The 26,815-nt window shown below is 43.3% G+C and overlaps 1 protein-coding gene across 1 annotated transcript in view; it reads left to right on the top strand.

The window, feature by feature from the left end:
• Window positions 1-26,815, top strand: part of LOC138300242 (caspase-7-like) — a 231,587-nt gene that overhangs the window by 141,928 nt on the left and 62,844 nt on the right. The gene's annotated exons all lie outside the window — the stretch shown is intronic.

Raw genomic sequence — 26,815 nt, 5'->3', positions numbered from 1 at the left:
ACTTGAAAGAAAACACCTGCAGGAGTATATTGTACAGAAGTTACATCCAAAGCTCTAACGTCAGAAATACGTTTGAGGGAAACCAGACAGAGGAGAATGGTAAGTTTGGCAGAAAGGAATTTCAAGGATAGGAGAGAATTAGGTTGTTGAGACAAAAGGAACTGTAAAATCACATTGACATCCCACATGGAATTATACTTAGGTAAAGGAGGTTTGGCAAAACGTACTCCCTTTAACAGTCGGCAGATCAGAGGATGTTCACCAATTGGCTTGTTGTTGATTCGAACATGTTCCGCGGAAATCGCCGACCTATACATATTCACCGTTCTATATGCTTTACCCTGGGCTGCCAGGGAGGCTAAGAAATTAACGATAAGAACTACATCCGAAGAAAAGGGATCGGCACCCCTGACCAGACACCAGTTATGCCAGGCTGACCAGGCTGTTTTGTACGCCTTGGTTGTGGTGGGAGCCCAGGCCTGACGGATGGCTAGCACCTTCTTGCGAAATTCCTGGGGTTCTCCAGGAAGACCTGAAACCATCCATCCGACTAATTGAAGGGAGTGATTGAGTACCAATTTGTGAGGTTGACCCTTGGGATTCAACAAAAGAGAGGGATAGAGAGGAAGGAGAACAGGGAAGTCTATCAGTAATTCGAGAGTTGAAGGGAACCAGGGTTGTCCCTGCCAAAAGGGGGTGATTAGTAAGATTCTGGTGCATTGGCGGCGGATCTGACCCAAGACTCTGGAGATCATAATAAAGGGATGGATAGATTAGCATCTTGCAGGTCTAAACGAACCATCCAGTCATTTTCCAATAGCGATTCCGGAAGATGGAGAATAGTTTCCATCTTGAAGTGATGATAAACTGCAAAACTGTTGAAAAACTTTAGGTTTATAACTGGATGAAATTTCTTGTTCTTTTTTTGAACCAGAAATAGAGTACTGGTAAATCCTGAGGGATGAGGGGAGCATGGCTCTATTGCTTGTTTAAGAATAAGGGAGTGAATCTCTTGAGAGAGCAATTTGTCTTGTTCTTTTGAAAACATTAAGGGCTTTGGAAGACAATGTTGGATTGGAGTGGAATAGAGCTCTATACAATAACATGAAACGGTCTGCAGTACCCACGGATCTGTTGTTAACATCTGCCAATTTGTTTGAAACAAGGCTGTCCATCCCCCAACAATGGGCCAGAAGTAAGAACGCTTACTTGAGTTTTGCAAGCCTCTGGATCTGAAGCCATGTATGAAGGAGCGATTTCTCTGAGGGTAGAATGGTGGCTTGAACTCCTGTTGATAGGAAGTGGAGCCTCTGGTCTGATTGACCGCACCCCTGGGGATGAATCGTCCGGCAAAGCGGCTCCTGCCTTTGCCGGCTCTTCCAAAAACACACAAGCGAAATATTTTTTGCATGGATGACTGTGCTTTGTCAATAGAAGTAAAAGTGGCCACATATTTACTAAGCTCCTTGATAAAGGAGTCCCCAAAAAGAAGTCCATTGGCCTCAGGTCCCATCTCCTTGGAGGCGAGGTTGTTTAATTTTGGATCAATCTTTAACAAAAGACTCTCCCGTCTGTCTTGTGCCATCGAGGCAATTGTGTTACCAAGGAGGCAAATCGCACTTTGGGCCCAATTGGAAAGAATAACCGGGTCAACTTTCTTGCCCTCCATACTGGCTTCCTCAGCCAAATCCCACATTCTCGTAAGAGGACCTGAGAGATCCAACAGTCTGTCCTGGCAGTTGGTCCAGGCCCTGTCTATCCCTTCCCAAACTTTGTAAAAAACATCAACATATTTGGATCAATAACAGGAGTGGCGGTTATGTTGTTAGGAAGGGAAGGTCTGGGGCATTCCGATTTTAACCTGTTAAGCACTAATTTATCTAAAGGTTGGCGTAGATTTTTGGAGACATATGCCGCTACATGGTCGCAGGGAGTCCATTCAGTGGAGTTAGGGTGACGGATAAGCGTTGGATCAAACATCGGTTGAGGCAATTTGCGACTCTCTAAACAGGGTCACAATTTTAAGGAATCGCTATTTTAGCAATTCCTTAAATTTGCGTTCAGAATGCATTTTATACATTCTGAAATGGCATTTTGCATTCGCAAACGGGCATTTGCACCGTTTGCAAATGCAAAATGCTTTCATACATCTGGCCCCAAGCTAATTTATAAGATTATGTGGTTCTGGGAGCCCATGCTTTAGAAATATAGTCTGAAGCTTCCTTTGAAATTGCTGGACAAGGTTGGGAAGACCTGTCATCTTCCAAGCCAGTAGAGTGAGAGAACTGTTGAGAATTAGGTTGTGTGGGAAACCTTCCGGATTGAGAAGGAGATCTGGAAACACGGGGAGAAGAATCGGTAAATCCATGGTTAGCTCCAGAGAGGAGGGTACCATACTTGGGATTGCCAGAGGGGAACTACCAGGATGAGTGAAGCTTTTTGGCGTCGAACCTGAGAAAGAACCCTGTTGATCATTACAAAAGGTGGAAAGGCATAATTGATTGAGACCAATCTTGTTGGAAGGCATCCGTTGCTAGTGTCAGGGGATCTGGTCTCCAGCTGAAAAAGTGAGGCAATTGAGCGTTTAGTCAAGATGCAAAAAGATCTATGTGTAAGGGTCCCCATTTGTGAAGTAGAGTTTTGAACACAGAAAGATTGAGCTTCCAGTCTCTGGAGTCGGTCAGAAATCGGGAATTCCAATCTGCCACTGGATTGAGGTTTCCTGGTAAATACTCTGCCCGAACTGATAATTTTTGATGTAGACAGAAATCCCAAAAACATCAGGTTAGCTCCGCCAAAGATTTGGACTTTGTACCTCCCAGATGATTGATGTACCGAACTGCTGCCAGATTGTCGATGCGAAGTAGAATAGAACACCGGACTTTGTTTTTTACGAGGCTTTTGATCGCAAAGGAGCCTGCAAGCATCTCTAAATAATTGATATGCAATTAAGACTCCTGTAGAGACCATGTACCTCCAGTCGATATTTGACTACACCTTGCACCCCAACCGGTCAGACTTGCATCTGATTCTAACACAAGATCTGGGGCTGATGCAAAGGTAGTCCTGCCGTTCCAAAGCGTCGAGGTTATCTAACCACCATTGGTGTTCTATACGGGACTCGTGGCCCAGAGGGATAGAATCTGAATAAGCAAGACCCTTGCGAAGATGGCGAATCTTTAATCTCTGAAAGGCGCGATAATGAAGGGGATCGGGAAAGATTGCTTGAATTGAGGAGGAGAGTAGACCTACAATCCTTGCAAGGAACCTGAGGGAGATAGAAGGAAGGAGTAAAGAGCGGGTTATCTCTGATTTCATCGCTTTGATTTTTGACTCGGGTAGTTGTAGAGAGGCTTCTACCGAATTTATGAGAAAGCCGAGAAACTCCAATTTTTGAGTCGGAACGAGGTCTGATTTCTCGTTGTTTATGAGGAAGCCCAAGTCCGTGAGGAAAGAACAAGTCAGACGCATCTGTGAAAGGAGGGATTGAAGATTCTGACCCATTAACAGAATATCGTCTAGATAGATAATGAGACGTATACCCTGAGTCCTGAGATAGGACACCACATGCTTCATTAACTTGGTAAAACACCAAGGAGCTGAAGAGAGCCCGAAAGGAAGGGAGGAAAACTGGTATGTTGATCCTTGTCACTGGAATTGAAGACATTTCCTGTGGTCTGGATGAATAGGAATGGTGAGGTAAGCGTCCTGCAGATCCAAAAGAACCATCCAATCGTTTTGTTGGAGAGTATCCCTGAGATGTAGGATGGTCTCCATTTTGAAGTGACGATATACTACAAAACGGTTCAAATCTCTGAGATTTATGACTGGTCTCCACTTTTTGTTTTTCTTGAGAACTAAGAAGATGGAGCTTAGAAAGCTGATAGATGGCGTAAAGTGTGTTGAATTGCATGTTTCTGAAGAAGGGATTGAACTTCTTGGGATACCAGAGAATTTATTTCTGCTGAAAAGTGTAAAGGAAGGGAAAGATTTGTTTGATAATGAGTGTCGTAAAACTTGATAGAATAGCCCTGAACTGTGTTTAGAACCCATGGGTCTAAACTTATTGATTCCCATTTGTGAAGAAAATACTTTAGGCGACCCCGACAGAAAGATGGCCAAAAGGAACACTTACTTGCTGGTTGTGCTGACCTTTGGAAATGTTGGTTCCGTCCTCTGAAGCCTCAGGCTCTCTGTGGGTAGAACTGGGGGTGAAATTCCTGGGAGGAGGATTTGTAGGAGGCTCTGAAACCCTAATATCTTGGGTAGCGGCCAGTAGAGCGACTCCTACCTCTACCGGCCCTGGCAAAAACACGATTGGCAAGCACCTTCTTCAAGGATTGCTGGACCTTGTCCAATGATGCAAAAGTTGTCACATATTTGCTCAATTCCTTGATAAAGGAATCTCCAAAAAGCAATACGTCAGCTTTGATGCCAGCGTCCATAGAAGCCAGGTTTGCTAGCTTAGGATCTAGCTTAAGGAGTAAACCCTTGCGTCTTTCATGAGTCATTGCTGAATTAGCGTTACCCAACAAACAAAGCGCTCTTTGGACCCATAAAGACAATTCTTCCGCATCAATTGAGAGGTTGTCCAATCTGGCTGTTTCAGCCAGGTCAAAAATTCAGGCCAAAGGACCCACTACATCCAGCATTTTGTCTTGGCAGACAGACCGTGCTCTATCCACCCCTTTGTGAGGATCTTTCCCAAACTTCGTAAAGAAAGTTAAATAGAATTGTCTATGGAAGGAGTAGCGGTGATGTGTAGAGGAAGGGCAGGTCTTGGACATTCGGCTTTCAATTGTGCCCTGGTTTGTTTGTCCAGGGGAGTGTGTAACTTTGCAGATATATAGTCTCCTACATGAGAAGATGGAAACCATTCAGTGGAATTAGGGTGGTGAATAAGACTTGGATCAAACATGGGATTACCCTCCGAGTCCAAAATAGATTTGGCTGTTGAGGTATCATTGCAAACCACCGATTTTTGCTTCTTGGGAGGAGGACCAGACCAGGACTCGTCATCCGTGTCTTGGATGGAGGAAATCACAATCTTTTGCGCACTATTATTGACGTGCTCAGTTTTACTTTTACTTTTTCGACCTGAAATTTTCCCCTCCTTACTTGGAGGCCTGAGAGGAATTTCATCCTCAATCTCGTGTGAGATAGACTCACCATCCAGAAGCGCAGATTTTTTAGGGGTTTGTTGATTTTTTGAAGCCACCGTGGCTTTGTGCTTTCTGCATTCTCCCACAGATAGGGCCGATGTAGATTGTGACATTAGTGAAAGAACAGAATTTTCAAGGTTTTTTGTGACCCTGTTCATGGATGAGGATACAGCTTTAGCAACAGAAGACTGAATAAAAACATTTACATTAATTTTAAATTACTCCTCACTGTCATTGCCATTAAAAACACTTGGAAAATCCATATTTAGCTGGACACAAAAAAAAATGTAGAGAAAGAACCGGAGAATAAACGGTTAAAAATGAAGGGGCAGGAAAGCGGGTGTATTTTGACAGAGGCCGCGCTCCTTCTGAGGAGAAAGGAACTGGGACACACCCAGCGATGTTGAAATGCTATGGGGAGGCGTCGAGGAAGAAGCCGGGCGCGTTGCCGGTAACATGCCGATTAATGCAGGCTATCGGAAGGAAAAAAATCTAAAAATAGCTTATTTGGAGAGCAAAAGTAAAGCGGAAGTGCTCCTGAGGCAAAGGAAGGCCATAGACGATTGATGACTGAGGAGAGCGGTGCAACAGGCACCGGGAAGCACCAAACCAAACTGCAAGTAGGGGAAAATAAAACGTAACGCCGGATGAAACATGCGCAATGAGTATGAATAAGCGAAAGTCACAACTTTGACTTCAATTGAACAATAAATACAGGTATACAATAAATGAGAAATATAGAAATATATACTTATCTTGACTGCAAGCAGCAAGAAAAGAGGAATGCTCGCGTTTTAGATAGGTATATATTTGTTAGGTTAGGTTCTTATTGGTCCATTCTGGACAGTGTTTATTCCTATTGGCCCAGATCTTCCCTCTGGCCAATATGGGATTGGTGATTTTGTTTCTTGACTGTGCTGCTATTTAAAATAAAAGCAAGAAAATAAGCATAATAAGAGCCTCTGGTCTTGACATACAATTCCACAACAAGCCCCATTCTATTCTATTCAACAAAATTCCACTACACTGCCCTGCCACATAATTCCACTCCACACATTTCCAGTCCACTGAACCCAACACAATACCACGCAATTCAGTTTCACACAACAAAATTCCACTATAAATAAATCCACTACACATTATTCCTCTCCATGTAACAAAATTCCAATCCACCCAACATATTTCTACTGTGCGCCACATAATTACAGTCAACTCAACACAATACAAATCCAGGCCATACAATTCTATGCCACACAGTTCTATGATATGCCACCACAATTCCATGTCACACCACATAATTCCACTCCATGCCACATATTTCCATTCCAGACCACGTAATTCCACTCCACATTATTGCACTTAACATCACACAATTCCACTCCATGGCACACAATTCCACGTCTCACAATTCCACTCAACTCTACACACTTCCCTGGCATTCCACAAAAATCCACTCCACATAATTCCACATGATTGCCACATAATTCCACTCCATAACACATAATTCCATGCAACATAATTCTGCTCCATGCCATATAATTCCATTCCATTTCACTAGAGTCCATGCCCCATATTTGACCTCCATATAATTGCACTCAACCCAAAATAGTTCCACGCCACCAAATTCCATGCCACGCAATTCAACACCACACAATTCTTCTCCAGGCCACATAATTCCACAGCAAACAAATACACACCCCCCCACACAATTCCACTCCACAGCATGCAACTTAATGCCACATAAATCCATTCCACTCCAAATATTCCCACTCCACACAATTCCACACCATGCCACACAATTCCATGACGAATAATTTTACGGCATGCCACATAGTTCCATTTAAAAACACAGAATTTCACTCTACCACATGCCACATAATTCCACTACACATAAATCCACTTCACTCCCCATAATTTCACACTACACCACACAATTCCACCCACCACATAGTTCCTCTCTATGTCACATAATTCCACACCATGGCACATAATTCCATTCCATTCCACATACTCCCGCTACACTCAATGCCACATAATTCCACTCCACTCAACCCAAACCAATTCTGCACCACAGAATTCCACAACAAACAAATCCACTCAACGCCACATAATTCCACTCCACTGCACGTAATTCCATGACACAAATGTCCACTCAACTCCTTGCCCCAAAATCCCTCTCCACTACATATAAACTCACTCCACATAATTTCACTCAATGCGATATAATAACCCTCCATCACATAACACAAATGAATGGCACATAATAGCACACAACACAATTCCACACCACACGATTTCACACCACACTACATAATTTCACTCAACTCCATCTACCACCACTACACATCACATAATTCCACACCATGCCACCAACATCCACACCATGCCACATAATTCCAGCAGTCCAGGCCACACAATTGCAGTCAATTAGTCACAACTGAACATTTTCCACACACAGTATACAGCTAAACTAGTACACAATCAAACGTGCTTTCATCTTAGTTTTTTATTTATTGAAATACATTATATCATTCTGTTCCACATAATTCTACTACACTCCATGCTACAATTGTTATAATTATTATAATTATTATTATTACGTTCATTATATGAGTAGTTAAAATCTTCACAATATCATTATGACACAAACATATTCCAGTACATCTAGTTAAAATAAATATTAAGAAAGCAACCGTGATTCAAGGCATTCAAATGCAATTTCACTGAGGGTGCAATATAGTTACATAAAAAGTGCAATGTGCAATACCAAAACCCCATGGGGATATTTTGCACTCGCTCCACACCGGCGTTTTGAAGCAATTTGTATATCCGTGGGAGCAACTGCCTTAAGAGTGCATATATGGCAATTAATACTCTAGAGTTCGACAGAAGCACCTACCAGCTCGGTACATACAGTAATAGTGTCATGGATGGAAATCAATACCTTAAGATCAGGGCAAATATTAAAAAGAACTAACCATGATGCAAAACGTTCCAAAGCAGTTTCACTGAGGGCATAATACAGTTTTGAAGAAAGTGCAATGTGTAATACAGAAGTCCGCAGGGGTTACTTTGCATTCACCCCATGCTGGCAGTTTGAATCAATTTATATGTCCAGTGTGGTGCCTAACAGGTTTTTTCATGCGTAAGAAAGCAGAAGCACCTACAAACTCGTTACAAATAATAAAGGTGTCATGGATGGAAATCAATACTTTAAAATCAGGCACATATAAAAAAAGAACCATGATACAAAACATTCAAAAGCAATTTCACTCAGAGTGCAAAACAGTTTCATAAAAATTGCAATGTGTAAAATAGAAGCCCCAATGGGACACTTTGCATTCGCCCTATGCTTTTTCTGAAGCACTTACTGTGTCCATAGTGGCGCCTGGCAGGCCGTTTCATGCCTTAAGAGTTTCGTATGTGGCTATCAATGCTCTAAAGTCCAAATGAAACACCTACCAAGTCATTGGATCGTTACAAATGTCAAGGATGGGAGTCAGTGCTCTCACTTTCATCCTAAGGGTAATAGACTTTATCATACTTTAACTGCAGCACACAAGAGAATACTAAATAATTCCACTACACATAACTCCACTCCACCCAACAGAATTCCACTCCACACAATTGTATGCCAAACAATTTCAAGCAGAAACATAATTCCATGCCAAATAATTCCATGCCACATGATTCCACCACACAGCTTATACTTCTATGTCAAATAATTCCACTCAGCCCCATGCCACATAATTCCACTCCATTACACATAATTCCACTCCACATAATTCCATCCCACTCCACCTAATTCCACTATGGGCAACATAATTCCATTCTGAGCACCATAATTCAACTCCACAATACATTACTTCACATAAGACAACACAATTCAACACAACACACTTCCACCAAATCACATAATTTATCTCCACATAATTGCAGTCCATGCCACACATTTGCAGTCAATATGTAAAATTCAACATTTTCCACATATACTATACAAACATCCACAATCGTACACAATCAACCAAGCTTTCAAATTTGTTTTTCATAGAAGCCCATGTTTCCTTTCCATTCCACATAATTCCACCACACCCCATACCACATAATTCCACTCCACTCAACCCAACACATTTCCACAACACATAATTCCACGCAAAATAATTCCACCCCTCTCCATGCCACACTTACACATAATTCCACTCTACATAATTCCACTCCGGGTAACATAAATGCACTCCATGCCACTTAATTCCACTTTGCCACATAAGTCCAAAAAACCTAATTCCACACAATTCAACACCACACAATTCCACCCCAACCCACATAATTCCATCTCCACCTAATTCTACAATTCCACACAACTCCACATAATTCCATCTCCACCTAATTCCACTATACACCACATAATTCCACCCAACACCAACTACTTCCACGAAATGTCACTTAACTCCTCATCACACCATATAATTCCACTCCACACCATATAATTTATCTCCACACAGTTGTAGTCAATGAGACACAATTGTAGTCAATTTGTCACAATTAGACATGTTCCACATGCAGTACACAAAAAGCTACACTAGTACACAATCAGATAGCTATGTTTTCATCTTTATTGATTTTTTGAAATACAAACAAACAGAGCACAGACATCTCGGATACCAGAAAAGGCTCTTTCACACCAGGACCACACTGCTTCTAGAGTTTCTTTGCAGGAATGTTTGTCCTATGTTAGTGTGATTTTGCTGAAGGGAAAGAGTCAGATTGCAGATGACATCCATAAATCAGCAAACAAGACTTTCCAATCTGTCATTAAATGTAGATTTTCCTAGTAATTTATGAAGGAAAGTCTTAATTTTATTAAAGACACGGAGGCGAGTATTATGCAGTAGTCTTTTCTTTATTTTAATAGCAGCTCCAGTCAAGATTCACTACAACTCCCATAAGGCAAACCACAAGTAGCCAATGGGAGAACAACAGTAGTCCATAACAGTGCACCAATCACCGCCGTATCCATGGAATAATACCCATCTTGACTGAAAACAGCCCTCTTTTCTTGTGCGAAACTCAATAAGAAGTAAACAATGGTATAATAACCCAACAAACACAAAACGCCAAACAGAGCGAGAAAACTTCTTGTAGATAAAATATAAGTCTCTGAAGGAAAACTGGCAGGTCTTGTTGACTCGTCGCTTGACAATCCTTGAAAGGAAACATCAGGGAAGCCACCGCACCTAAACGATCTCTATGCAGAGGTTTGCTGTGTTGAAGTAGAAGCTAAAAGGGAGGGTAATAAAAACACATAGTTAGAATTTGTAGCGGTGGGATAATACTCGCCTCCGTGTCTTTAATAAAATTAAGACTTTCCTTCATAAATTACTAGGAAAATCTACATTTTATGACAAGACCGGAGGCTCCTATTATGCAATTTTAAAGCGAATCGATCACATTAAATGAGGCATGCTGAATCGGTTTGCAATAAAACACTTTGAATACATTATCATTAGACCAGTCAGCCGATCTGAGAATATCCTCTAAACGAGAACCAGCCCAAAAAGCTTTAGATGCCATGGCTCCTCTAGCTGAATGCGCACCAAAAGCAGAGGTATCAATACCAGCTAAAGTCATAATCCAGCGGACCCAACGGGCCAAAGTAGGAGAGGATACAGAATTGTAAGGTTTCCTAAAAGAGATCAATAACTGAGTAGAAGAGGACTTTCTCAAATCGGCTGTCCGTTGTTCATAAACTTTTAAACATTGACCCACACAGAGCTTGGGATGATCAGGAAAAAAGAGATAAAAAACTGAAGAAAGGTTAGTTTTGGTACGTCTCACTACATTAAACAGAACTCCGGAGGGAATAAAATAGCGAGCAGTAACATCGAGAGCTCTAACATCGGATAACCGTTTAAAAGATACCAAACATAAAAGCATAGCTAACTTAGCCGATAACTGCTTCAAAGATAACAAAGGATTGTCGGGCCAAGAGTCAAACAATGATAAAACTGTATTGACATCCCATAAACAACTGTATTTAGGTTTTGGGCGATTAGAAAATTTTACTCCCTTTAATAGACGACAAACCAGCGGGTGTTCGCCAATAGGCTTCCCTTGGAAGTAATCATGAGTCGAAGAAATCGAAGATCTATATAAATTAATAGTACGAAAGGACTTACCTTTACTGGCTTCCGACGCCAGAAAATTGACCATCAAAGACCCATCCGCTGTAATGGGATCAACTTGTCTTCCCAAACACCAGCAACACCAGAGAGACCAAGCTGATCTATAAGCCTTCTTTGGTCCAGGAGCTGTAGCCCGGTCAATGAAGGCTGCAGCTTCTGACGAAATTGAAATGCTAGATCGGGATTCCTCGAAATTTTCCACGCCGATAATACAGGGACTCTTGAAGAATTAAACTGTGACGGAGGCCTTGATGATTGGTCAGGAGATCTGGAAAGGAAGGTATCAGAAACGGGGATTCGATTGACAGTTCCAGGAGGGAAGGGAACCACACCTGGGAGTCCCAATAAGGAACTATGAGGACTAGAGAAGCTTGTTGACGTCTCACTTGTGCCAGAACTCTGGGAATCAAGATAAAAGGAGGAAAGGCGTAATTGAGGGAAGACGACCAATCCTGAGTAAACGCATCGAAGGCTAGAGCTAGAGGATCTGGAAGCCAACTGAAAAATCGTGAAAGTTGAGTGTTTAACCGTGAAGCAAAGAGATCTATCTGGAAGGGTCCCCACTTGTGTAGTAGGGCGTTGAACACCTGTAAGTTGAGCATCCAGTCGCTGGAGTCCCGAAAGAAACGGGAGTACCAGTCCGCTACCAAATTGAGATTGCCCGGAAAATATTCGGCTTGAACCGAGATTTTGTTTTGAAGACAGAACTCCCAAAACCCTTTCGCTAATTCCGCTAAAGGCCTGGATTTTGTGCCTCCCAACCGATTGATGTAACGCACCGCCGAAATGTTGTCCATTCTGAGCAGAACTGAACAAGAAATCCTGTCTCTTGCGAGGCTCCTGATTGCAAAGGAGCCTGCAAGCATCTCTAAACAGTTTATGTGCAATTTTGACTCCTCTAGAGACCATGAACCTCCAGTCGAGATTGCACCACACCGGGCTCCCCAACCCGTCAGACTTGCATCTGACTCTAATACAAGATCTGGGGCTGATGCAAAGATAGTTCTGCCGTTCCAGGCGTCTAAATGGTCTATCCACCACTGGAGTTCTGCCCGAGACTCCTGATCTAGAGCTATAACATCTGAATAAGCTAGGCCTTTTTGGATATGCCGAATCTTTAGTCTTTGTAATGCCCGATAATGCAGAGGACCCGGAAAAATTGCTTGAATTGAGGACGAAAGCCGACCCACGATTCTTGCTAAAGATCTGAGGGATATATAAGAACTGCGAAGAATTAGGAGAATTTCGGACTTTATGGATTTGATCTTTGATGACGGTAGAAGGAGAGTAACTGATACGGAATCTACCAAAAAGCCTAGGAACTCGATTTGTTGAACTGGATCTAAAGAAGATTTCTCGTAATTTACGATGAAACCTAGATCTTCCAACAGAACGCAAGCTAGACGCACTTGTGACAAAAGCAAGGCGCGAGTCTGACTCATGATCAAAATGTCGTCCAAGTAAATCACCAGGCGAATGCCTCGAGCTCTGAGAAAAGCCGCCACTGGCCTTATTAATTTTGTGAAGCACCACGGGGCGGAGGAAAGGCCGAAAGGAAGAGAGGTGAAATGAAAGTACTGACCTGCCCAGTGGAATTGGAGAAACTTCTGCGAGACGGGATGAATGGGAACTGACAGATAAGCATCCCGAAGATCCAATCTTACCAACCAATCGCCCCGAAGAAGAGTATCTCTGAATTGAAGAATAGTCTCCATCTTGAAATGCCGATAAAGAACAAACTGGTTGAACTGTTTCAGATTGATGACTGGACGCATTTTCTTGTTCTTTTTCTGAACTAGAAAAACAGAACTGAGGAAACCTGAAGGATCTAGAGAACAAGGAACAATAGCTTGTTTTTGCAGCAGAGATTGAATCTCCGAGATTAAATCTGTCATTTGATCTAAAAACTGAGGAGGGGGAGGAAAAACCTCTTGAAAAGGTTCTGACAAGAGTTCTATAATATAACCTCGCACTGTGTTTAAAACCCAAGGATCCTTTGTAAGATCCTCCCATTTTGACAGACATTGCGCAATGCGGCCCCCCACCACAGGAGTAAAGGAAGTCTGACTTACCGAGTTGAGTCGCACCTCTGGAGTTACGGCCTCCTTTTGCCCAGAAGCCCCTGCTTCTTTGGGGATAGAATTGAGGCCTGTAATCTTGATAGGTGTTCTGGTAGGAACCGCGGGAACCTTGGTTGGCGTAAGTTCGGCCGGCAAAGCGGTTCCTACCTCTGCCGGCCCTGGTGAAAACCCGAGAAGCAAACATCTTTTTCAAAGATTGCTGCGCCTTATCCAACAAAGAAAAAGTGGTCACATACTTGCTTAACTCTTTAATGAAGGAATCACCAAACAGCAATCCTTCTGCTTTCACCCCCGGATCCGAACCGGCTAAGTTAACCAACTTTGGGTCCAACTTGAGCAAGAGTCCTTTCCTCCGTTCGTGGGTAATGGAGGAATTAGCATTTCCTAACAAACAAACAGCCCGCTGCGCCCATAAGGAGAGTTCTTCAGGGTCAATGGTGACTTGTTCCAGCCGAGCTGATTCCGCTATATCAAATATGCGTGTCAAGGGACCCACAATGTCCAAAAGCTTATCCTGACATGTGGACCAGGCTTTATCCACCCCTCTACGGGGATCTTTGCCGTATCTGGTAAAGAAAGTCAGGAGCGAAGAATCAATCGCTGGAGTCGCCGTTATCTTAGAAGACAGAGCCGGGCGGGGACACTCCGATTTTAACTTCGCCCGGACCTGTTTATCCAAGGGAGTACGAAGTCTGGCAGTGACATAATTCACCACATGTTCTGAGGGGAGCCACTCTGTGGAATTCGGATGTTGGATATCCCCCGGATCAAACATAGGTACCCCTTCAGAATCCAGAATGGCTGAGGACTCCGAAACATATTTGGGCTTTTTGAGAGGAGGAGGGAAGAGCAACTCTCCAACATCCTCATCCGAACTACCCTCATCCGACTCCGGAGCGTTTACTTCATCATCTGTGTCCAAAATCTTTGTTATTCTAATAGGAGATGATATGTGTTTGGTTTTAACCATGCATTTTCTCATAGACTTAGCTATTAACCCCTCCTTATTAGGAGGCCCTTGAGGAACCACGTCCTCCGCCATGTGTGAAACACTGTCACTTCCAGTTAGCGTCTCTTTTTTATTTTTTGAAGAGATATGACGCTTTCTGCTTTCCCCCACAGAATGGGCCAGCATGGTCTTGGACACAATCTTAACCACCGAATTTTCCAATTTTTTTAAAAGTTTTTGCCAAGAGGTAGCCATAGCCTGATCCACAGAAAACTGAATAAAATCATTTAAGTGTTCCTTTAAAACATCTTCCTCCTCCTCATGAGTTAACTGAGGCTGAGAACTATCCATGGTAATAAGTGAAACACAACCCTCTTTTAACCAAGCCAGGCAAGGGTTAAACCTCTCTCACAGAGAGGAAAGGAGGTATCCGGCCCCGCCCACGGGCGGAGTTATCTGAAGAGAGACCAAGCCGGGAAGTGAAATTGACACAAAAGCCGATGAGCCTGCTCCGACAAGCGTCTGCAGAGCCACAGGAGCAGCGCCGAGGTAAGCGATCAGTTTCTTCAACGCGCGTCGGCTGAAATATGCCAACGCGCGTTGAAGAATCTCAAACGGTCACAGAGACCGTTACCGGCCGCGCGCGAGCCGAAAAAATGAATAGAAAACACCTGCGGCTGACAAGCCGAACTAACAATCCCCTTAAAAACGAAAGCCAAATAACTTTAATGCCAAACACGTACAAACGACACGCCAATTTTTAAATTGAAGAGAAAAACGAAATAATACTTATCTTGACTGAGGAGCAGCAAGAAAAGAGGGCTGCTTTCAGTCAAGATGGGTATTATTCCATGGATACGGCGGTGATTGGTGCACTGTTATGGACTACTGTTGTTCTCCCATTGGCTACTTGTGGTTTGCCTTATGGGAGTTGTAGTGAATCTTGACTGGAGCTGCTATTAAAATAAAGAAAAGACTACTGCATAATAGGAGCCTCCGGTCTTGTCATAAAATTCTTACTATAACTTGCACGGTCCACAATTGTGGCAGTGTCTTAATCATCAGCACAAATGAACACTGACTTCATATTATATTATTTATGCTGCCGGATGAACTATCTTGCTGCATCAATTAATTTTATGTAGTGTGCTATACAGCACTTCAGATTGCACTATACACAGAAAATAACGAAAAGGAAATCTATCACCCAAACTGACATGTTTGGCGATATTTTCGATATAAAGCGGTAAACAGCTCCCATTACTGGTTGACCGTATTATGTAGAATGAGCTTGAATTACAGTGTGTGCTTAATATTGAGGGCCAAAAAATAATATATATTTAGTGTGTCATGCCAAGTCCACTCTCTGCTAAAGCACTCTACGAATCTGCACTCAACTCTGTACCACTCCAGTCTACGCCAGTCTACTATGTACCACTCTGCCTTACTGCACTCTTCACATCTTAGTTCTTTACTCTCACCATCACACCGTTTATAATAATTTGTTTAACATACGGTACAACCACAGTGCTACACAACACAGCTAAACCAATAGCTCTCGCAGAGACAAGACCTATTGGCTTTTCCAATGCTTGTTTCATCTTCCTGTTGTCTTCTTCAGCTTATAGAGACATAGGGGGTCATTACAACCCTGGCGGTACAAGACGGCCAGAGCTGAAATGACGGAAGCACCGCCAACAGGCTGGCGGTGCTTCCCTGGTCATTACGACCCCGGCAGAAGCGACGCGGTCGCACCGCTGGGGCCGGCGGTTTCCCGCCACAATGGCCCCGACGGTAGTAATCCGCCAGGGCAGCGCTACTAGCAGCGCTGCCCAGGGGATTACGAGTCCCCCTACTGCCAGCCTTTACCTTGTGGAAAAGGCTGGCGGTACGGGGAGTCACAGGGCCCCCAGGGGCATGGGCAGTGCAGGGGCCCCCTGACCGGGCCCCATGCAGCTTTTCACTGTCTGCACCCGTCGCACGGTCGCAACACCGCCATTTGGAGCCGGCTCCTATGTTGCGACCGAGATCCCCGTTGGGCCGGCAGGCGGAAACCAGGTTTCCGCCCGCCGGCCCAGAGGGGATCTCATAATGACTGCAGCGGGGGTGCGGCTCTATTGGCGGCCGCCCGGCGGTCAGAGCTTGGCGGGCGGCTGTAGCGTCTGCCAAGGTCATAATGAGGGCCATAATACTTTGAGGGTGTAAATAACGAGATGCGTAGCAAGTCACAACCCAGCAGCAACACACCCTGTTGTATTGCATACTGCGGAGGTTCAGGAAAACTTTTCTAAAACTCCTGCTTTAGCATTTTAATCGAGAGTAATATTTTTGCAGGGGTTAGTCTATGGCTTTGAGGGGTTCTGTTTTCCAGGTCTGGGGCAGCTGCTTATGTGATCATTCTTTTCTTCTGAGAATGGGCACTTCATTTCATGCTGATTCTGTTCTTGCTCACAGATCTTGATTGATGTCTTGCTCTTCCTCTTCTACCTTCTCTCCCTTCAGAAAGGATACATGGTTATCTCCGGTATTCTCTTATTTTCATTTTGATGGTATGTGTGTACTTTGGGTCTAGCTAGTGTCTCGCGCTGTCACGTGCACGTTATGAGCACAGACAGACATTTTCATGATAATAACAGAGATTAATTACATCAGTAGTGGGGATTACATGTAGAAAGGTGTTACAGACTTTTCGTAATACGGAGATACATCTGTTTACCCTGGTTACTGTGGAGGGACTAGCTGGAGTGGGCATAGATGAGTGGCCAGAATTAAGAAAATTTGGTTCTTAAATTAATTATTAATTTAAGAAATGAGGGCGCCAGTTACAGGTGGTGTTGAAGGTCATTTCAGAAAGAGGGAGCCGAGAGGGAGGCTTGTCTTGTTGTTTTTGTTTGTGGGTTAAATTCAGGACTAGTCGGTTCGTGATGAAAACTATAAAGAAACAGTGAAGGAGTTTGTCTGTGCGGTCATTGTAATTGTATTTATATAGCACTTACTACCCCTGACCAGGAGTCGATGCCCTTTTCGGCGAGTAGTCTGGTTTTTATATGTCGAAAGCTTGTCAAAGGTACACGGAGGGTTAAATTAGATGCATCGTGAAAGATAGAGCTGGCAGAGGTTAGTGCGTGTGGGTGTGAAGTTGTAATATTTTCATCCTGCATTCGTCAGGTGATCACTACATTGAATGTGGATTTGATTGGGATGTCATGGAGGCCAATCAGTAGGTCATGGGTGCCATTGTTACGAGCGGTGATGATTGCCTGCACCGTTGGTTGGCAGGTGGGTGCATTGAGAGACATGTTTAGATTACATAAAATACTGATTTGGTACCAGGCTGTTCGGTGGTCTTTTGTTGAAGTAGTCTTTGCAAAACAGATATGGGTTAAGATTAAAGCCTAGCGTTAGGCCAACAAAGAGCACCTGCTACTAAATGGAGTTGGGAATGGAATGGGCATTGTTTTAGGTGATGCACCCTAGCTGATTTATTACAGTAGGAAAAGAACCCGGAGTTTCCTATATCTTGTTAGGAAATGGCTAGATATGTATGCATTGCCTTTTAGAGATTAGTGAGGCGAACCATCTGAGGATGGTGCTAGTGACACCGCTGCATGTGGAGAGCATGTGAAATGACATTTTATAGTCAACAACGCCAAGGTCCACATAAGGCCATGTAGGAGCAGAACCCTGAACCCCAAAATACAGAAACTCTAAAATTCAGATCACCCAAATTTCACATCTGGCGATTCTGCTCCATGGTTGATCTTGTATTAAAGAACACCCTCCTCAACAGCAGGCCCAACACTAATTTAGCCGGGTAACAGGATAAGTAACTGGGACCACTCAATAATTGAGTTCTGAACAGGGGGAAGGTTATGGGATTTTATTACACAATCTCAAAAAATCAAGCAATCCAGAAAAAAACAGTAAATTCCATTAAGCCTCAAATGCAAAGTACAGAATCAGAAATATTCTAAATTATAAGGGAAATAGGAAGAGTCTCTGGTTAAAAAAGAAAGGTCTCTGACTGACTCCATGGAGTTTGTATACACATTTTCATCATATTCTATGAGAAAGGACTGCAGTTTCAGTATGACATGACCAGAGATAATGCCTTTTAGGCAAATCAGAACATTTCACGTCACAATTACGTTGATAGAACTAACCCATTTCTAACTAAGGGCCAGATGTAGTAAGCTGTTTGCATGGTGCAAACTGCGAAAATCACAGTTTGCGCCATGCAAAAAGCCTTTTGCGATGCACATTCACTATTTGCGAGTCGGTACCGACTCACAAATAGGAAGGGGTGTTCCCTTCCTATTTGCGACTCGCATCGCAATGCAGAATTGCTTTGTGACCGCAAATGCGGTCGCAAAGCAATTCGCAGTTACCACCAGTGTCACACTGGTGGTAACTCATTCGCAAAAGGGAAGGGGTCCCCATGGGACCCCTTCCCCTTTGTGAATGTTTCCCAAAAGGTTTTTTCAGAGCAGGCAGTGGTCCAATGGACCACTGCCTACGCTGAAAAAACGAAACCAAATGGTTTCATTAATTTTTTTATTTTGCAACTCGCTTTCCTTTAAGGAAAACGGGCTGCAAAATAAAATAAAAAACTGCTTTATTTAAAAAGCAGTCACAGACATGGAGGTCTGCTGATTTCAGCAGGCCACCATCCCTGTGAGTGCAGGGACTCGCTATGGGGTCGCAAAATACGACCCACCTCATTAACATTAATGAAGTGGGTCTTTGCGACCCCATAGCGAATCGCAGACGGTGTCTGAGACACCGTTCTGCATCTGCGATTCGGAAATTGCGAGTCGCACAGACTCGCAATTTCTGAATCGCAAATGCGGAAGTTGCTACATCTGGCCCTAAGTGTTCAGGAGCTTTTGCACTATTGCTGTCTGGAGATTTATGAAAAAATGTATGAAACATTATTAACAATAGCCCATACACAAGTGAATTCTGTCAGGCCCCAGCGACAGAAACTACAGCAGGAAGTCCTTGAACTTGGAACACTGAGACAAGGAAGTTTCACTCTCAATACATGCACTCTAAGGGAAATAACAAGTTACGTCACAGTGTACTGTGCTCTGTGGAGACTGTGGGGAGAGAAGATGCCCAGGGGGACATGGGAGAGGGAATGAGCAGGAGTGTGATGAACAGCATCAGAACAGGATGCATGTTTACAAAAATAGTGACTGAAAATGTCGCACAACCAAATTACATAAATAGGCACACTTTTAAATGTCACATTAAACTTGTTTTAACTACAATATTAATTCATCATTTGCATCTAGAATCCATGATAACATTTATTGGTACTTAATGTTTTTGTCACCCAAAAATGTGCATTTAAAAAAAACGTTATTAGTCACATAGGACCATTTGGCAGGAATCACCCTTCCTGGAACTAGCGACCTCTTCTAGGGTTGTGGTCTATGTGATGAACTGGGGCAAAAGCCTAAGTGGTGGATTTGCAGGGTGTTGTGTTGCTGTATGTGGTTTTGATTTGCAATGTGAGAAACTGTTTTTCAAGTTTGTATTTTATGCATCAATAATAACATGTAATATGTTTTTTTACACATGATTCAATACATAGTTGATGAGGTAGCATAATTTAATTTGAAACTGGTTTCATATAATGTGTAGAAGTATGTTTGGTAATGTGTTTATTTATACCACACTTCTGTGTAAAACACCATTTTAGATAAAACGATGCCATCTCTGTCACTGACTCCTGCTCCCCCTCCTGCACATATACTCTTCCCACAGGCTTGGCAGAGAAAAAGCAAACTGATGTGTAATAGTTTATTTCCGCTGTTATGCTTGCATAGCTTTCGATGGTCTTTTCCCTGTATTTCCACTGTGATCACTGTTCCTATTCATTTGTTGAAAGCCTCATTGTTTAATGATTCATATTTTTCTCAATCCTCTCCGGAAGACATTAGCCTTGAGGGTGTTGAATCCTTTCTTAAATTTGGGATGGTGTTTATGGGTTCATTAGTTCATTAGTTCTTTTGTTCTGATGTGCTAATGAGTTGATACTTTTGCTCACACCACAATGATTGACATTTTATGAATTTGATAGGTAAGAATTGTTTATAAGAATCCCTTGATTTTGGGGGTGAGACAGTAAACTTTCCTAATCTACTATGGATACTGTCAGATTATTTACCAATGTTGCTGCTCATTTGGGACATATAACAATTTCCATTTTTTGCATTCTCTGTGTAACTCTTCAATGTGAAAGCCTTCATGGCAATGATTTTGTACTGCTTAATTTTTAGTTTTTGTAATAAAACTCTTTAACTTTCAATTGATCCAGAAATAGTTTACTACGTTGTTCTCATTACTTAATCAAGTTCTTCCTCTGCTAAATGGATGTTGGGAAAGTGCCTTAGTGTGCAATTTAAATGTGTAGTAAAACCATCTAAGGTATATTTTGGGGGAGGTTAAATGTTGAGGTGCTTCAAATTTTTCCGGGTTTGCTCCCACAAATGCTATTGCTCTTTGTAACAACCTTTGCCAAGAAAGGCCAATCAACAGAATCAAGATGGACTATATCAACAGAGAGCGAAGTACGGGGTTTTGGACTCTGTGGTGGTGGGCTCACCAACAGGGGACTCTGAAGCCCCCCTGAATGTGCAGGATAATGTGCTTAGTCACCTCTCCCTAAAGGACCACGAGTGAGAGCGTCTCCCCGGACAGAAAGACATGATATACCCCAGATTGGGGTATCCTTTCGTTAATTTTTTCATCACAGCCCAGAACAGGAATTGGCCACGGTTTTGAACACTACACTTCTTCCTGAATGTTTCACTGAGGTACTCCTGAAGGTTCAGCTGGTTACTGGTGTACTAGTACCGTGTTTAGTACCTTGCAGATTATCCACCAGCCTGCCAATTTCCTAATGCTCTCAACACAGTTTGTACTACAAAAATTTGGAATATAGGACAATGGGCAAAAGGGGTAGGGGTGGCAGATCAAACAAAATTGCTCTAGCAAGGCAGGTACATAGGGAGCACATCACTTTCTGTAAAGGAAGGAATTGGTTAATACCACATTAAACAATTTACAGTAGTCACAATAACACAAAAGCAGATATAGTTACTACCTGAGCCCTGAGAGCAACTTGGACCAGGTGGAACCGGAAGACTGACTCAACCTGGTAAGACTACAATAACTGCAGAGAGTTAAGCAGCAAGCTGTACATAAGAACTCAAAAACCAACTGAGGAACCCACGAGCCATGGTGTAGTAATGGATCATGGGAATAAAAGTTGGTGGCCATTTTGAATTAAACAGATCTTTATCGATGCACGAGACAGAGTGCACAATAGACAAACAATCTTCATCACTGCCCTGGTGACCATCACTATCATGCTCAAAACATTGGCAAAGACGGAAATGCAAGCTAAAAGTTTCTGCTGGCCCCGGAGTCCCTAGCATGCCCAGTTTCCCTGACACAAAAGCCCTGCGTAAGAAGCAGGCAAACCAAGGACAGCTGATTTTGATGGCCCCAGACTAGACTATGAGAATATGGTACACGAAGCCGCAACCACTTATTATTCAGCCCCCTCTCCCCTTCTCACATAGAATGGACTACCTACTACACCATATGGTCAGGTTGTTTTCCAATTCTTCCCTCCGACAGGTGTTGCCAACATTTTACCACAATGTCTCAGCTATGGCTCACCCGTTAGGTATGGCCTCCCCTGAAAGGAATTTTATTAGCAGTACAGATAGTTTTGAGGCTATTTCATGATTCAGGCATCCTAGCAGCATTAAACTCTGCAACTGATCTAGACACCTCAGCAGATATACCACCCCTTTTCGGACATGGGTGTATTTGATTGATGTTATCACTAGCAACAGCAGCAGATCCAATTTCTTCCATCTTTTGCTGGCTCTGCTGCCTGAAAATCTCTCTGACACCTGCCCCCCCCTAAAGTCATCAACTTCCAGAGGGGGGAGTAGCTCACATATTTCCATGAACTGGGAGACAATCAGGACAAATCACAAGGTGTTGTAGCTAATTCGTAAGGTCTGCCTCCCACCCTACCTATCAGTCCCCATGAACCACGCTCCCTACACCAGAAGTGGAAGGTCTTGCTCTGCAGAACGAAGGGCCTAGTGAAGTGGTGCTATTGGAAGAAAGGGGCTTGGGATTTTACTGATTTTAATTATTGGTTCCTTGGAACAAATGTTGCCCACACCAATCATGAACCTGTGGTTCCTGAATCTTTTCCTTCGGCAAGACAACTTCAAGAGGTTGTATCTGAGACAACTCCTGCTGGCAATCAATGCAGGGGATCTCCAGGATACATATTTTAATTTTCCAATTCTTCCCTCCCACAGGTGTTACCCAAAGTTCACCACGAGGTCACAGCAGTACTGCTGGACTGATAACAGTACCATTCTGGCAGTTGTGGAGGCTTCACTCAGGAGGTCAGGAGTCCATGTACCTACTCTGTGGATGACTGGTGGTGAAAGCAGAGTCTTTAGTGAGGTTTAGGGACCATCTCCAAAGCAATGTAAACCTTCCCCATAACTTTACCTTTATGGCCAATGCCGAGAAATCTTATCTTACTCCCGAGTAAATGCTGAACTTCTTGGGGTGGCGCTGCACAAGCCCTGAATAACCTTTCCTCCTCCCCACTACTTCAGCCTTTTGCAAGTGCAGGGTACTGTGCCTTGGACCTCCTTGCTGGACTAGGGCACCCATATGGCCAACATGACTACGTGGAGCCTAGCGCTGAAAGTCTTCCTCTCTTCAGACTCAGGGGGTGCTGTTCAGATCCTTTCAGACAACAACAAACAGAATCAAGATGGAATATATCAACAGAGAGGGAAGTATGTGGTTTTGGACTCTGTGGTGGTGGGCTCACCAACAGGGGACTCTAAAGGCCCCCTAAATGTGCAGGATAATGCGCTTAGTCACCTCTCCCTGAAGGACCACGAGTGAGAGCATACCCCGAACAGAAAGACATGATATACCCCAGATTGGCAGATTGGGTTGTCCTTTCGTTAATCTTTTCATCACAGCCCAGAACAGGAATTACCCTAAGTTTTGAGCAATACACTTCTGCCTGAATGTTTCACTGAGGTACTCCTGAAGGTTCAGCTGGTTACTCGTCTACTAGATGTGTCCTCACTGATTCCACTTCTTCCTACGTGTCATGGCCAGAGTTTAGGACTTTCAAGAAACAATGGTGGTTAATGCCTGTCATTTGCACATCTGTACAGATAGTAATGTCCGATTGGTAGATCCAAAGAGTCCTAGATAGGTGCTGAACCTGGTAATATTACCCAACCACCAAGGGTATTATGATGCACTAGATCAGAGAAAGAATAGGGAGCACATCACTTTCTGTAAAGTAAGGAATTTGTTAATACCACAATAATGAAATTTACAGTAGTCACAATAACACCAAAGCAGATATAGTTACTACCTGAGACCTGGGAGCAACTTGGTCCAGGTAGAACCGGAAAACTGACTCAAGCTGGTATGACTACAATAACTGGAGAGAGTTAAGCAGAAAACAGTACATAAGAACTAAAAAATCAACTGTGGAACCCACTAGCCATTGTGTAGTGATGCCTCATGGGTATAAAAGGTGGTGGACATTTTGAATCAGGCAGATCTTTATTGATGCACAAGACAGAGAGCACAATGGACAAACAATCTTCATCTCTGCCCTGGTGACCATAGCTATCATGCCCAAAACATTGACAAAGATGGAAAGCAAGCTACAAGTTTCTGCTGGCCCTGGAATCCCTGGAGTCCCTAGCATGCCTAGTTTGTCCTGACACAAAGGCCAACCATGGACACTTGATTTTGAAGGCCCCAGACTAGACCAGGAGAATTTGGTACGCCAAAGCGCAACTACCTATTATTCAGCTCCCTCTATCCTTACCACGGAGAGTTTGTCCCCCACATTCCCCAAATACTGCTTCGGCACTCATGGAGTTCGAGCTATGCCATCTACAATCTTTTTGTTTGCATTCTGAAATTGTTTCATCTTGGGTGTCTGGAAGCTCACCAAAGATTCCATTTATGGGGTCAGTGCAGTAAATTTGTTGAACTGTGTGAGTCTGAATGCCCTAACGGTTTCAGTTTCGACTTTCTGAGGTTCTTCTTTTTGTATTGTCACTTGCCCAGAAAGATTTGGCAGTGATTGCCGTTAAATGGTATTTCTCTGTCCCATCAGCCTTCATGTGTCTCCACAACCAGCCTTCTTTGTTTGAGTATCCACCTGTGACACGCTTTCCAAAAGGTTTGTTGTATTTGTTTACTCCCACTCCGTGTATCATTCTTCATGGTGATATAAACGTTATGTTGACTTTTCCAGTGGCATTCTCCTCCAAACGGACACACAGTAATCTGCCTTAATTTATTAACTTGAAAATTGTCGTCTTTGTGTCAGTGACTTCAGCCTGTAGTGTTGGTTAACTTCATGGCCTTTCGTCCAATACTCATTCATGGTATTCTTTACAGACAAGTTGATCCTTTTCACCCACTTATCTTTTTGTGCCAGAAGCTGTCTCAGTTTTTCACATGGGTCAGTCCATCACTCTCCTATCCTTCTTGCCTTCTAATCATCCTGCTAAGAATGAGGAGAGGCTGCAGAGCCTGGACTCAAGGCACGCAGGGGCATATTTATACTTGTTTTGCACCGAATTTGCGTCATTGTTTTTTTACGCAAATTCGGTGCAAAACTAACTCCATATTTATACTTTGGCCCTAGACCCTTCTAGCGCCAAAGTTATGGAGACAGTAATTTTTTGGACGTGGAAACCTACTTTGCGTCATTGAGATGCAAAGTAGGCATTCCCGTGCAAAAAATGACTCTAAGGCCTTAGCGCCATATCTATTCCCCGTGCTAAAACCATGCACGGGGGAGGGGTAAAAAAATGGTGCAAAGCTTGCTTTGCAGCGTTATTCAACGCCTGGGTCACGGCAGGCGTTAGGGGACCTGTGGGCCTATTTCCATAGTGGAACACAATGGAATAAGCCCAAAGGTACCCTCCCAAGGTCCCAGGGACACCCCCACCCACACCAGTGGGACAGCGGAGGATGGGGGACCCAATCCCAGTTAAGTATAGGTAAGTATATATGTATTTTTTTTAAAGGGCCATTGGGGGCCCTGAAATGGGCCCTGGTCCCCTGTGCCAGCCATTGGGGTGGTGGGCACGACTCCTGTCTTTTCTAAGACAGGAGTCATGTGGTATGGATGGTTTTGCGTGAGAAAATGACGCTAGGCTGGCTACAGTCATTTTTTTTTTATACTCTAACCTGCCCAATGTCATTTTTTGGGTCAAAACCCCCTTCCTCCAAACCGCCAGCCACACCCGGCTAACTGGAAATGGTGCAACCTGGTGCTAAACTTTCTGGTGCAAAACTGCGTTAGTGCAGTTTTGCACCAAAAAGTATAAATCAGGGCCTCAGTTTCTTATTACATCAAGCACACTTGTCAGAAAAGAGTGGATTATTTCCACATTGTAAACTTCACCTGAGCCAGGTAAGGGAAAACAATTGCCAGTCACACATAATGTGGTTGGTCGTTTTCTGGAAACCATTTTACAGTTGGGCTATGGTGACATCTATGGCCCTCACCACAAGACTTCCAATAACTGACAACTGATGAGCCTCCACGTGGTCATTCTTCCATACTTTTGCCAAGCAAAAGTGCCTCACAGGACAAGCAGGCAGTCCTACATGATTTCTTTTGATAAACTGTGCTACTCAGTCCCATCACTGGGAGGTTATTGCTACAAGACTGACTCATATGGTAAGGAATCTTCAGCAACACGTATCAATCAAAAGAAAAAGTTATTTACTTTCTGTAATGGAATTTCTGGTTGATACAAAATACGTCATTTATAGCTTTGTGAACAGATATCCCATCTGCCTAATTAAAAGTACCATAGGATATGATGCACTTGTTAGAAGGGGGCGGGATCTTTGTCACATTTATTACAGGGTAGTCGGCCTGCAACACTCTACATCAGGTCCTTAATCTTCGTGCTAATTCCTCACTATCCCAACTCCACTTCTGTGAGCTAGTGCAGTGATTAATTAATAAGATTCATAGGAATGAAAACATAATATGTGGTGTGTTCAACAATGTTGCTCATGCTCTCCTGGTTCCTCTCAACACAACTTGATGGGGAGAGAAAAAAGTACCAGAAAGTGATGCAGGCTACCATTCGGTGGGTGGATCTCTGGTTGAAGCAGCATTGTGCAGTATGACGATACTGGAGAGCTATTGCTGGGGAAAGTTCCGAGAGCCAGTTTAATGTCTGGAGGGTATTCAAAGGTGAGGAACCTACAGGAAGATTACATATCCCCCAGAAATATCACTACAGAAGGTAAGTAACCCTTTCTTCAGCTAAGTAGCATTCTAAGTAGCATTCTTTTTCTTCTTTATCCAACCTATTG

Source organism: Pleurodeles waltl, chromosome 6, assembly GCF_031143425.1.
Source record: "Pleurodeles waltl isolate 20211129_DDA chromosome 6, aPleWal1.hap1.20221129, whole genome shotgun sequence".
Lineage (NCBI taxonomy): Eukaryota > Metazoa > Chordata > Amphibia > Caudata > Salamandridae > Pleurodeles > Pleurodeles waltl.
Note: the sequence above shows the minus strand (reverse complement) of the source record. Positions and strands in the feature narration are given on the sequence as shown.